General features: G+C 38.3%; 1 non-coding gene across 1 annotated transcript; it reads left to right on the top strand.

Annotated features, from left to right (window-relative positions):
* Positions 1 to 8,677: 8,677 nt before the first annotated feature.
* TRNAE-UUC (transfer RNA glutamic acid (anticodon UUC)) lies at positions 8,678 to 8,749 on the top strand. Its single transcript has one exon. It is a non-coding gene; the product is annotated as a tRNA-Glu (tRNA).
* Positions 8,750 to 9,931: the final 1,182 nt, after the last annotated feature.

Raw genomic sequence — 9,931 nt, forward strand, 5'->3', positions numbered from 1 at the left:
GCAAACATAATCTAATAACCTATATTATATATAAATAATAAAATGTATAAAGCCTCCAAATTTTTCTAAAACCTAGATAAACCTAGAGAGTGTCTTTTTTTTTTTTTTTAGAGTGTCTTATTGAGTGAAGTGAGTCAGACAGAGAATGAGAAAAATTGTTTGACATCCCTTATATGTGGCCTCTAGAAAGAAATGATACAAATGAACTTACTTACAAAACAGAAAGAGACTCAGAATACAAACTCATGGTTGCCCCAGGGAAGAGATAGTTAGGGAGTTTGGGATCAACGTGTACACACTTCTGTATTTAAAATGGATAACCAACAAAGACCTACTGTATAGCACATGGAACTCTGCTCAATGTAATGTAGCAGCCTGGATGGGAGGAGGGTTTGGGGGAGAATGGATACATGTATATGTATAGCTGAGTCCCTTCACTGTTCACCTGAAATTATCATAATATTGTTAATCAGCTATACTCCAATACAAAATTAAAAGTTCAGAAAAAAATTAAAGTGAATATGTGTGTTAGTCGCTCAGTTGTGTCCGACTCTTTGCAACCCCATGGACTGTAACCTGCCAGGCTCCTCTGGCCACGGAATTCTCCAGACAAGAATACTGGAGTGGGTTGCCATTTCCCTCTCCAAGGGATCTTCCTGACCCAAGAAGCAAACCTGGTCTCCTGCATTGCAGGTGAATGCTTTACCATCTGAGCTATTAGGGAAGCCCTTTTGAATATGTGTATATGTATGGCTGACTCACATTGCTATGTACCTGAAACTAACACAACATTGTAAATCAACTATATTTCAATAAAATTTTTAAGTTAAATAAATAAACGTAGGGAGGCTAGCCAACTTAAAGAGCCCACACTTCTAACCCCTTATGCTATATAACCACCTACCATATGTATATAACCTGTATGTATTATATAACCTCATATATGAAGGCTCTATACAGATGAATAAAGCAGTGACAAAGGAAGAGATTTATGCAGGGAAAAAGTAGGAAACAAAAAAAAGATAGTTGGATTTTGTATAAGAACTTAAGAGCTGCATGTGTTAAATGAGAATAAGAAAGTATGAAAACAGTAGATGTTAAAATTACAAGGTTACATACTGAACTGAAACATCTTGGCATGTTAGTATACCCAGGGAAACAGACCTGTGTTATATTTTAGGGTTAACTAGTATTAGTGTAACAGTTAAGAAAAATGAGATAGCATACCCAAATGTTTGCATAAATAGATGAAATTAAATGCAAAAATAATCAGTAAAAACAGCATGTACGCATTGGAAACACATTCAAGGACATGTGTTATATACTTCTAACAAAACAAGGCATTTCCATAATGTGAGCATCATATAAACATTTATTTAAACTGTTATTAAATACTAACTAGGGATATCAATACTTACAGAATTTTCTTTTAAGTTTGTAATATGTGAAACAAAATTTAAATGGTAACATTCAAACTTTTGTGTCACACATTTGCATTGCTAATTTTTTTTTCTTTTAAACTTTTTATTTTGTATTGGGGTATAGCCAAATAACAATATTGCAATAATTTCAGGTGAATAGTGAAGGGATTCAGCCATACATCTACATGTATCCATTCTTTCCAAAACCCTCCTCCCATCCAAGCAGCCACACAACATTGAGCAGAGTTCCATGTGCTATACAATAGGTCTTTGTTGGTTATCCATTTTAAATACAGCAGTGTATAAATGTTGATCCCAAATTCCCCGTCTCTTTCCTCCAGCAACCGTAAGTTCATTTTATAGGTCTGTGAGTCTCTTTCTGTTTTGTAAGTTCATTTGTATCATTTCTTTTTAGATTCCACATATAAGGACTGTCATACAAGATTTCTCTTTCTCTGACTTATTTCACTCATATGACACTCTCTAGGTCCACCCATGTTACAGTAAATGGCATTATTTCATTCTTTTCATGGCTGAATAATATTCCACTGTTTATATATATACACACCACATATTCTCTATCCACTCCTCTGTCCATGGACACTGAGGCTGCTTCCATGTCATGGATATTGTAAACAGTGCTGCAGTGGCTACTGGGGTGCATGTATCCTCATGGATCATGTTTCTCTCCAGATACATGTCCAGGAGTGGGATTGCAGGGTCATGTGGTAGTTCTGTTTTCAGTTATTTAAGGAACCTCCATACTGTTTTCCATAGCAGCCGTACCAATCTACATTCCCACCAACAGTGTATGAGGGTTCCCTTCTCTCCACACCCTCTCCAGCATTTATTATTTGTGGATTTTTTGATGATAGCCACTCTGGCTGGTATGAAGTGATATCTCATTGTAGTTTTGATTTGCATTTCCCTAATAATTAGGGATGGTGAACATCTTTTCATGTATCTGTTGGACATCTGTATGTCTTTGGAAAAATGTCTATTTAGGTCATCTGCCTATCACGAAAACGGGACAGCCACATGTTTAAAAAAAAAGATCATTCTTTAACTTCATAAACAAAAATAATCTCAGAATGGATTAAAGACATAACGTGAGACCAGACACTATAAATCTCCTAGAGGAAAACACAGACAGAACACTCTGACATAAATCACGGCAATATCTTTTTTGATCCATTTCCCAGAATAATGGAAATAAAAACAAAAATAAATGGGACATACTTAAACTCAACAGTTTTTGCATAGCAAAGGAAATAATAAACAAAATGAAATGACAACCCACAGATTGGGAGAAAATGTTTGCAAGTGACATATAAGGAATTATTCTCCAAAATTTACAAACAGCTTATGATGTATAACAACATGAAAACAAACATCTATGCATTACTAAATTTTATAGACCAAATGTTCTAGAAACCATGCAAATTTAACTTTCAGTTTTTATATTTATAACAAAGAAAATGGTAATTTATAATATTCATTGTTTGGGGGATATAGATAAAGATTTCAATATATATTTTAGTTTTTAAGTGAGTAAATAAATATATGGAAAAAGAATGAATATTCTGGAAACATAAAAGAGCTCTTAGAAATTAAAAGCAAGATGGTATAAACTAGAGACTAAGAGAGAGAGAGTCATTAGGAGTTAAGGTTGAAGAAATATCCCCAAAAGATTAAAAATAGGTAAAATGGAATAAGAAAACTTGAAGACCATTAGATCCAATATCCAAACAACAGGACTTCTGGAAAGAGAAAATATAGACAATGGATGTAAGAAAACTCTCAAACGAGTCAAGAAAAATTTCCAGAGCTAAAGGATATGAGTTTGTTTCCAGATTGAAAGAGACTCTGAGTGCCCAGCACAATGGATGAAAATGAACCTGACCATGCAACTTCAGACCACCAAGGATGATGACTAGATTCGACAAGGTTTCAGACAGAAAATTTATTTTATATAAAGGCTCAAGTCTCAAAATTGTTTCAAATTTCTTAATAGCATTCTGATAGCTAGAAACTAATGGAACTATGCCTTTAAAATTCTGAGAGAAATTAATTGCCAACCTATAATTCTATATGGGCTTCCCTGTAGTTCAGCTGGTAAAGATTCCACCTACAATGTGGGAGACCTGGGTTTGATCGCTGGGTTGGGAATACCCCCTGGAGAAGGGAAAGGCAAGCTACTCCAGTATTCTGGCCTAGAGAATTCCATGGACTGTATAATTCATGGGATTGCAGAGTCAGACAGGACTGAGCAACTTTCACTTATAATTCTATAAACCCTGTATATTAGTCAGTGTTCTCTAGAGAAATAGGATGGGGGAGACATAGACATAGACATAGATGACAGGTTTATTTTCAGAAATTGGCTCACACAACCGTGGGGAAAGGCAATTCTGAAATTCATAGGGCAGATTGCCAGTCTGGAAACACAGGCAAGGGTTAATGGAGTAATCCTGAGACAAAATCTCTTCTTTTCCAGGAAACTTCAGTTTTTGCTATAAGGCCTTAACTTGATTTATTTAATCACTTAAAAACTAAAATATATATTGAAATCCTTGTCGAGCTACCCTTTACCTTGAAAGGGTAATCTCCTTTAAAATCAACTGATTAAAGATCTTAATTATGGGACTTCCCTGTCAGTCTAGTGGTTAAGAGTCCATGCTTCCAATGAAGGGGGTGTGGGTTCGATCCCTGGTTGGGGAACTAAGATCCCACATGCCTCGAACTAAGATCCCACATGCCTCTTGGGGTGGCCAAAAAAAAAAAAAAGAAAGATTAAAAAATAATAAAGATCTTAATTAGAGCCACAAGATATTTTCAGTGTTTCAAATATTAGTGTTTGATTAAATAGGTGCTCTACCACTAGCCCAGTTGATACATAAAATTAATTAAAAATGAAGGTAGAATAAGTTATCTATGCAAAAATCTTTTCCATCTTTCCTTTATCTAAAGACTTCCAAAAGATACCTTGAACCAAAGTGAGATAGTAAACAAAGAAAAAGAAAGGTGTGAACTAGAGAAATCACTGGATCCAAAAAGAAGAGGTCAAACTCAAAGGGAGGTGAAAGGAATCCCCAGGATAAATGTAAAGGGAAATCCCAACATAGCAACAATGGAGATCTATAAATATATCAGTCCAGATGGGAGCAGGTAAGATGGCTCCAGACACAACTTCTCCAAGAAGGTGAAAATACCCAAAGACTTATTAAATGAGGACAGAAAATTAATTCTAGGTATCCTGGATCTAAGCCTGGAACAGGGAGCAAGGAAAGGCTATTAACAGAAAAAAATCTGGTTAAAATATGGAATTTTGTTAATAGTAAACATAATAAAATCTGGAACTTAGTTAACAGTATGGATAGCACTGGTGATAGAAGCAAGGTTCAATGCTGTAAAGAGCAATACTGCATAGGAACCTGGAATGTTAGGTCCATGAATCAAGGCAAATTGGAAGTGGTCAAACAGGAGATGGCAAGAGTGAACATTGACATTCTAGGAATCAGCGAACTAAGATGGACTGGAATGGGTGAATTTAACTCAGATGACCATTATATCTACTACTGTGGGCAGGAATCCCTTAGAAGAAATGGAGTAGCCATCACAGTCAACAAAAGAGTCCAAAATGCAGTACTTGGATGCAATCTCAAAAATGACAGAATGATCTCTGTTCGTTTCTAAGGCAAACCATTCAATATCAAAGTAATCCAAGTCTATGCCCTGAACAGTATTGCTAAAGAAGCTGAAGTTAAACAGTTCTATGAAGACCTACAAGACCTTCTAGAATTAACACCCAAAAGAGATGTCCTTTTCATTATAGGGGACTGGAATGTAAAAGTAGGAAGTCAAGAAACACCTGGAGTAACAGGCAAATTTGGCCTTGGAGTACAGAATGAAGCAGGGCAAAGACTAATAGAGTTCTGCCAAGAGAAGGCACTGGTCAGAGCAAACACCCTCTTCCAACAGCACAAGAGAAGACTCTACACCTGGACATCATCAGATGGTCGACACTAAAATCAGACTGATTGTATTCTTTGCAGCCAAAGATGAAGAAGCTCTATACAGTTAGCAAAAACAAGACCAGGAGCTGACTGTGACTCAGATCATGAACTCCTGATTGCCAAATTAAGACTGAAATTGAAGAAAGTGGAGAAAACCACTAGGCCATTCAGGTATAATCTAAATCAAATCCCTTATGACTACACAGTGGAAGTGAGAAATAGATTTAAGGGCCTAGATCTGATAGAGTGCCTGAAGAACTATGGATGGAAGTTCGTGACATTGTACAGGAGACAGGAATCAAGACCATCCCCAAGAAAAAGAAATGCAAAAAAGCAAAATGGCTGTCTGAGGAGGCCTTACTGCCAGGAGCCAGCACGAGGAATCCCACCCGTGACAAGGTCATGAGGAAGGAAGCCTGACAAAACACAAGGATGTAATCAGGCTTCAGGGGTTCCCCCTGGAATTTCCTGAGCATATACCCCAAAAACCAAAAAATCTGCTGGCTTTTGTACTCTGCTCTTCTGATATTCTCTGAAAAAAGTCAAATCAGGGCTTTAGTCTTCTGCATTTGAAAGGGATGTTTCAGTTAAACCCCTCTGATAGCTCTCTAGCTTGCCTAACAGGTTCCCTGGACCTTACAGCTTGTGAATTGTCTTCTAGTTGACAAACCCTTATCAGAAAAAAGACTGTAAAATGTTAATTGGCCCTTTTGGCCGGAAGATGATGTAAATTACCTAAGACTTGTGTATACAATTAGGTATGCAGAGAGAAAAGCCTGGTTTTGATAAGAGTCTGGGCTGCTAACGCTGCATAACTTTGTGTTACCCATTGATCTCTATGTATAATCAAAAAGTATAAAAGGCCTTCTGAACAATAGAGGATGGGACCAGTCGCTGGACTGGTTTCCCCCGTGTCTCCTCTCTAATTTCTGGCTGAATTCCCATCTGGGGCATGGAGGCTCACCATGTCTACTTACTTGTCCCAGCTTTTACGATCCAAGCGAGGGGGAGCCCAAGGCGGGGCACGCCCCGATACTCAAGAGGACACCAGTGGCCTAACATAGATGGTGCAAGCTCCTTGTCTGGAACTTTACTGGCTTCCCACGTAAACCAAGTTATTCAGCCTTCTTTCTCCACTTAATTTTCCTACTACACTATTTCTCCCTAATCTAATCTTATATTCCTATATTAATAAACAAATAAGTTTTCCTCGCCTACGCCGTCCACGCTTCGAATTTCCCTGGATCCACCGGGGCTCGAACCCAGCATCTTACAAATAGCTGTGAAAAGAAGAGAAGTGAAAAGCAAAGGAGAAAAGGAAAATACACCCATTTGAATGCAGAGTTCCAAAGAATAGCAAGGAGAGATAAGAAAGCCTTCCTCGGGGATCAATGCAAAGAAATCGAGGAAAACAATAGAATGGGAAAGACTAGAGATCTCTTCAAGAAAATTAGAGATACCAAGGGAACATTTCATGCAAACATGGGCTCAATAAAGGACAGATATGGTATGGACCTAACAGAAGCAGAAAATATTAAGAAGTGGCAAGAATACACAGAAGAACTGTACAAAAAAGATATTTACAACCCAGATAATCATGATGGTGTGATCACTCACCTAGAGCCAGATAACCTGGAATGTGAAGTCAAATGGGCCTTAGGAAGCATCACAAGCAGTGGAGGTCATGGAATTCCAGTTGAGTTACTTCAAATCTTGAAAGATGATGCTGTGAAAATGCTGCAGTCAGTATGCCAGCAAATTTGGAAAACTCAGCAGTGGCCACAGGACTGGAAAAGGTCAGTTTTCATTTCAATCCCAAAGAAAGGCAATGCCAAAGAATGCTCAAACTACTGCACAACTACACTCATCTCACATGCTGGTAAAGTAATGCTTAAAATTCTCCAAGCCAGGCTTCAGCAATACATGAACCGTGAACTTCCAGTTGTTCAAGCTGGTTTTAGAAAAGGCAGAGGAATCAGAGATCAAATGGCCAACATCTGCTGGATCATCGAAAAAGCAAGAGAGTTCCAGGAAAACATCTATTTCTGCTTTATTGACTATGCCAAAGCCTTTGACTGTGTGGATCACAATAAACTGTGGAAAATTCTTCAAGAGATGGGAATACCAGACCACCTGACCTGCCTCTTGAGAAATCTGTATGCAGTTCAGGAAGCAACAGTTAGAACTGGACATGGAACAACAGACTGGTTCCAAATAGGAAAAGGAGTATGTCAAGGCTGTATATTGTCACCCTGCTTATTTAACTTCTATGCAGAGTACATCATGAGAAACGCTGGGCTGGAGGAAGCAAAAGCTAAAATCAAGATTGTTAGGAGAAATCTCAATAACCTCAGATATGCAGATGACACCACCCTTATGGCAGAAAGTGAAGAACTAAAGAGCCTTTTGATGAAAGTGAAAGGGGAGAGCAAAAAAGTTGGCTTAAAGCTCAACATTCAGAAAACTAAGATCATGGCATCTGCTCCCATCACTTCATGGCAAATAGATGGGGAAATAGTGGAAACAATGGCTGACTTTATTTGGGGGGGCTCCAAAATCACTGCAGATGGTGATTACAGCCATGAAATTAAAAGACCCTTACTCCTTGCAAGCAAAGTTACGACCAACCTTGACAGCAGATTAAAAAGCAGAGACATTACTTTGCCAAAATACATCCATCTAGTCAAGGCTATAGTTTTTCCAGTAGTCATGTATGGATGTGAGAGTTGAACTATAAAGAAAGCTGAATGCTGAAGAATTGATGTTTTTGAAGTGTGATATTGGAGAAGACTCTTGAGAGTCCCTTGGACTGCAAGGAGATCCAACCAGTCCATCCTAAAGGAGATCAGTCTTGAATGTTCATTGGAAGGACTGATGTTGAAGCTGAAACTGCAATACTTTGGCCACCTGATGCAAAGGAGCTGACTCATTGGAAAAGACCCTGATGCTGGGCAAGATTTAGGGCAGGAGGAGAAGGGGACAACAGAGGATGAGACAGTTGGATGGTATCACCGACTCGAGGGACATGGGTTTGGGTAGACTCTGGGAGTTAGTAATGGACAGGGAGGCCTGGTGTACTGAGGTTCATGGGGTCACAAAGAGTGGGACACGACTGAGTGACTGAACTGAACTGAACTGTACGAAAGTCAACAATTAGTTTGTAAAAAATAATGTTAACATCGTATGTAAGACTCAAGAGAAACTAGGTAAATGGTATGTAGAAACTCTGTTCTAGGGAATTCCCTGAGAGTCCAGTGGTTAGGACTTGGCATTTTCACTGCCATGGCCTGGGTTCAATCCCTGGTTGGGGAACTAAGATCCCATGAGCCACACGGTGTGGCAGAAAAAAAGAAAGAAACTCTGCTCTATCTTTGCACATTTTCTGTAAATCTAACATTACTCTCAAAAAAAAAAAAAAGTTAATTAAAACTGAAGAAATAGGGAAAAGATTTAAACAGACATTTCAAAAGAAAATACATGGCTGAGGCCTTCCCTGGTGGTACAGTGGATAAGAATTGGCCTGTCAATTCAGGGGATGGAGGTTTGATCTCTGGTCCAGGAAGATTCCACATGCCGTGGAGCAACTAAGCGCATGAGCCACAGCTACTGAGCCTCAGTGCTGCAACTACTGAAGCTTGTGTGCCTAGAGCCTGTGCTCGGCAACAAGAGAAACCACCACAATGAGAAGCCCATGCACCACAACGAAGAGTAGCCCCACTCACCACTAGAGAAAGCCTGTGCACAGCAATGAAGACCCAGCACAACTAAATGAATTTAGAAAAGAAAATATATGGCTGACTAATAAGAACAAAAAAGATGCTCAACATCATCAGTCGTTAGGGAAACGCAAATTAAAACTATAAGGACATGCAAATACACTAAACTGGCTTTTTGTAATTGACAATACCAAGTGCTGGTGAGAATGCAAAGTAATTCTGTCATACTTTGCTGTTGGAAATGCAAAATGGTACAGTCACTATGGAAAAGTTTGTCCATTTCTAATAAAGTAAATTAGACACCTTTATATGACTCAGCAATTCAACTCCAAGTATTTACCCTAGAATATAAAAAAGTTATATTTTCATAAGCACTTTTTCCTTTTTTTTCATAAGCACTTTTATGTGGATACATATAACAGCTTTATAAATAATCACCAAACTCTGAAAACAACCCAAATGTCCCACAATGTGTAAATGGATAAATAAACTGTGGCTCATTCATACAATGAAATGACATACAGCAATAAAAAGAAAAGAATTACTGACACACTCAAAAATATGGATGAATCTAAAAGGCATTATGCTGAGTGAAAGAAGCTAGACTCTAAAGGTCAATTACTGTATAAATTCATTTATACGACATTCTAGAAAAAGCAAAATAATAGGTTAAGAGAACAGGTCAGCGACTGCCAACTAAAATGGGAACAGCAGAGGAAATTTGCTTTCCAGATGGCTCTAGTGGTAAAGAGCCCGCCTGCCAAGGCAGCATACCCGG

This window comes from Budorcas taxicolor, chromosome 8, assembly GCF_023091745.1.
Source record: "Budorcas taxicolor isolate Tak-1 chromosome 8, Takin1.1, whole genome shotgun sequence".
Taxonomy (NCBI): Eukaryota; Metazoa; Chordata; class Mammalia; order Artiodactyla; family Bovidae; genus Budorcas; species Budorcas taxicolor.